The 4,795-nt window shown below is 37.5% G+C and overlaps 1 protein-coding gene across 1 annotated transcript in view; it reads left to right on the forward strand.

The window, feature by feature from the left end:
* Pola1 (DNA polymerase alpha 1, catalytic subunit) overlaps positions 1–4,795 on the forward strand; it is a 303,607-nt gene that overhangs the window by 227,174 nt on the left and 71,638 nt on the right. The window lies entirely within an intron of this gene.

Raw genomic sequence — 4,795 nt, forward strand, 5'->3', positions numbered from 1 at the left:
AGTAATTGTAATAAAGTAAGCATAGGCAACGTGATCATTGGGCCTACAAAAACCAGATATTACCACAAAAAAATAGACCTGGAGTGTGTCTCTGCTGTTCACTAAAAGCCTAGGTTCATTTTGAAAGAGAAGAATGGGGTGGAGTTCTTTTATTGACTCCATCCTAAGAGAGCTGTATAGGTGCCTCAGCCCATATGATCAGATGCTGCCTGGAACCCTCTGCACCTGGCGTTTCCTTATACAAGACATGCAGGCACTGTGGGATTTAATGGGTCTGGGAAAAGCTTTGTTACATAACTTAAAGTATTTGAAAATGTCATGACAAGTGCATGTATTTTCTTCTACCTGAAAATCACATTGACAACTTTTCTATTACCTGCAAAAAATAAAAAAGGCAAATTTACACATTTTTCTTATTAGTTACCTACAGAGTATTTATGTTGTTTGTCAGTGAATATCAATTCAGATTTTGTTGGTCGGTATTAAGACTGGAGGCAACCTCAACAGCATATAAAAACCTACAAATATGGCTGGATTTCCTCATGTAAGAATCTCCGTGCTGCCCTTGATTTGGTCTCACTGTTTTCAATTCCAGTCATAATTGACTTCATCTTTTCTATCTACAAGATAGGCTAGAAATTATTTTTTAAAACGCCTTGACTTACTTGGTTCTTCTGTCCTTGGATATAAAACATTTTACAACTGATGGAGCACTTGGTTTGGATATTAGTACAGTATCTTATCTTTAGGTGCTCAGCAAGGACTTGGGCTATTTCCACAGCATATTTTCCATGAATTAGTAAATTTATATAGTGAAGAAATTCCACTGTCCATTAGTAACTAGGTTTTAGAACTTTGGTTCATGGCTAATACCTACCCAGTTTTTACTTATATTATTAATAGCTATTTTTCTTTTTCCCCCAAAGACCTTTCCTTAAAGATGGTTATGAGTTGAGAAAATTCAATGCTGATTTTCTGATGAATACTTTATTGGTTTCTATCAAGTCTTTTACTTTTTTCAGGGTATCAGTATATTACAACCTGCTCCCCGGATGGCTGCTGTCTGAATTCAGCCATCCTAGGTTGTTCCCTAATGTTTTTAGACTCTGAAGAGATAAAATGCTTTCATACAGCTCTAAAGTTCTTATCTGAGAAGCTGAATTCTTTCTTTCATGATCAATAGTTTTCAAAAAATCCAGTGACTCTTGGTGACAGGGAAAGGAGTGATCTGGAAACTCACAGAGGACTTAGTCCACCTTCTTGGAGGACACGGAAGGGTACAGACTACCCTGGACAACAGGAGGGAATGGAATAGCCACTGGGACATTTCTTGAATGGCAGAAGGGAGAGGGGGTATTGTCAGGATCTGTACGTACATATAGTTAGCTATAGTTCCACTTTATAAGTTTACGAATAGTGATTCTTGTTATTTACTTCTAATAAATTCACTACCCAGCAGTTCAGGGCAAAAGTGGCACTAAGTGAATTACTGACAGGCTCTTTTAAATGTCAGAAGACTAAAGAAAATAAAACAGGAAGGGTACAGAAATGCATGTGTTTGACAGAAGCAAATAAAATGTTCCCAGAGCCTTTTGTTTTATTTATTGAATTTTAACTATTGAAACTTTTTCTTTGAGCTTTCTTCTGCTTGTTTATTATTAAATTACAGTTTAGGAAGGAGTGAGTTACCTGATATTTACATGCTCAGGGCATTTTCAGATCCTTCAGTAACATTCAAATGATATTGGGGTATTTGTTAATGGTAAGATTTAAACCAAAACTCTGGATCAAGCTTTACTGAAAGGGGTCAGGAGTGGATATTTCTTAATATGTGACATCTGATAAGCTGTCTTCTGAGAGTTTCTTGTGGCATATCAAAATCCAAATCCATGGATCCCAGTGCCCAGATAATCTACTTCAGAAGATATGGGGTAAGGCTTAGGAAACTATATTTTGGAAAATCTCCCCAGGTAATTCTGATGTGCAGCCAAGTTTGAGAATCCCTCTTGGGTACTTCGAACAGCTCAGTTGGATGGTTTCCAAATAAAAGAGAATTGAATATAAGTTGTAGTCCATAGGGGAAAATTGGGAAACAAGAATGTTCTTATAGTCCAGAAAACAATTATAGGGGGAAATTCCATAAATTTAAATTAATATAACATAACATTCACTCCCCACTTAAGTTAGAGTGAAATTGTCTCTTTTGATTTACTGTTCAAAGAAGGCTTTCTGTAAAAATGAATTTTAAATCTATGGGAACCAGAAGGGCAAATATGTTTATTCAATTTAGACCAAGGCCAGAACACCAGTAGATGTTAACATCTAAAATCCTGTGAAAAATGACAGTCGTTACACACAGTTACATCATTGAGAATGGAATCTAAGTATTGTCTGTCAACAAGTGCCCTGTAACTGATGTGTGAAGTATTTACTGTAGACTCTCCTTTACTGTCAGTACCTAGCAACATTTCCTTTGCTGAGATTGTTTTACCTTTACCATTATAAAGCCCATATTTTCAGGGTTGTAACTGGATGGTGGTTTTAATTTTTGTTTAAAACTTGGCAATTGGACTTGGAAAAAAATACACAAATTACTTGAAAGAGGTTGATTTATTTTCATGGTGAAAAGTAGCTCTTTCAAAGCTTTTTCTGTGCTTTGCTTTCAAATGAAAGTTTACAGGCCATTAGTCCATAACGTGAATTAACCCTATTTGGTATTTTTCCCTTCCCTTTAAAATGGTAAAGGACTGTTACTCATTTTGGTGAAGTGTTTACTGCGTATTCACTGTAACTACATAACATTTTAAAAATCTTATTTCTGTGGGACTTTGGCATTATTACTGTAACTGCTCCAGAATATGCACAGATGGCATAATGGATCCAGAGGAGGATTTAGAGGAACATTGTGGCAATATATGAAGTAAACATCTATCTCCAGGATGACAGCATGAAATGGTCCTATTTGACTGCCTCGTCCTATGGTGCTTTGGCCTGAATAGGAATAAGTGAACAGTTTGGGAAACCCAGAATCCATTCAAATCTTTTTTCTAGTTGCCTAAATTAAGTCTGCCTTAAAATGGAGGGTTGGGAGGGTGTCTCTTGCTGTCAACAGAACCTTTGGTTGATGTTGTTGATTTAAAAACACTATATATACATGTAGATTCTATTATATGTTGAGTGCCATCCCTCATGTCACAGAACATGAGATGTGTGGTGATACTCCCTTCCCTGGAGCAGCTTACAGTGTGTTGGGGAAAAAGGTTCATTAGCAGCTGAATGGTGTGGACTGTTTGGCACCACCAACCTGGTCAGATTGTCTCGGAAGCAAAGAGAGTGCGCCACTAACTGCCTTTTCACTTTAGAATATGGTGTTTATTTCTGGAAAGAACTTTCTCTGTTCCTATTGACTCTTAACAGATGCTTATCTCTTATTCTGTCACCTATTTGTGATAGGACAGTGTAGTCGTTTGCTAGAGTTGCCTTGACAAAGTGCATCTCACAGTCTAGGTGAATTAAGCAAATGTATTTTCCTAACAGTTCTGGAGGCTGGAAGTCTGAGACCAAAGGTTGGTGTCTTCTGAGGCCTCGCTCCTTTTTTAAAATGCCATTTTCTCCTTTGTGTCCTCACATGATCTTCCCTCTGTGCTTAATTTCCTATTCTTATTAGGACATCAGTCATACTAGATTAGGGCTCACCCTAATGACCTTATTTAACTTAATTACCTCCATAAAGGCCCTGTCTCCAAATATAGTCAGATTCTCAGCTATAAAGGGTTAGGATTGCAACCCTACTTCAATATAAATTTTGAGACGTACCATGAAAGATTGTCTACTTGGTGAATTTTTCTATAAACCTCCTTGAACACATTTCATTTGTCTCTGCCAGCACTGGAATACTAGGATTTAGGACTGTTGAAGAAAGGAATTGGAATTGCAGTGCAGAAGCTGCGATTTAATGTAGCATCAGTTATGCAGCCTGACTTCTCAACAGGAATGTCTTTAGGCCTAGATGGAAGTAACTTCAAAGCACCTGTTTCTCACAAAGGGCAAGGTGCAGCCTCCTGAACCATATTGTAGAGATTTGCTGGGCTTCTTGCTCTTCCCACCCAAGGTGAAAACTCATACTCATTCTTCCTCTTGAGCTTTGGTCTCACCTGCATTCTTTGCTTGTTTGCTTTTTTTCTTAAACTTTTTAGCTTTTTATGATTGCCTCTTCTGTTTTTTCTTTATACCTCATGGTAACATTGGTAGGCATTTTGTAATTCTATTAGGCCACCCAGAACTAAGCTTGGTAAAGTCCCTGTGTAAGTTATTTTAGTTTCCTGTTGTCTGTTCACATGTGTGATGTAGGTCCTCACAACAGCCCTGTAAGGCAGCCATAGATTATGCCCATTATATTGATGAAGAAATTGAGATATGTAAACGTTTCCTACCTTTACATTCCCACATCACTTTTTAGCATGCCCTTCTCATAGTGTTTATCCTGAATTATTTTATTTTACTCTTTCACTAAGTTCATTGAGATAATGGGTTACATTTGTTTATCTGTGCTTTTGTACACTAAATAATGGGGTGAAACAGTTCCATCTGTGACTGTGGAGCAATTTGAAATAAAGGTCTAGAACCTCCTGTATTATTTGGCTTGACTTAGGTGTACCACAGAGTTAAGAACTTTCCTTGAGGGGGCTGGGGATTTAGCTCAGTGGTTTTGCTGCCTGTCTTGCAAGCCCAAGGTTCCGAGTTCAATCCCCGGTAACAAAAAAAAAAAAAAAAAAAAAAAAAATACCGGTGGGAA

This window comes from Fukomys damarensis, unplaced genomic scaffold (assembly GCF_012274545.1).
Source record: "Fukomys damarensis isolate Sample0158 unplaced genomic scaffold, DMR_v1.0_HiC HiC_scaffold_39, whole genome shotgun sequence".
Lineage (NCBI taxonomy): Eukaryota > Metazoa > Chordata > Mammalia > Rodentia > Bathyergidae > Fukomys > Fukomys damarensis.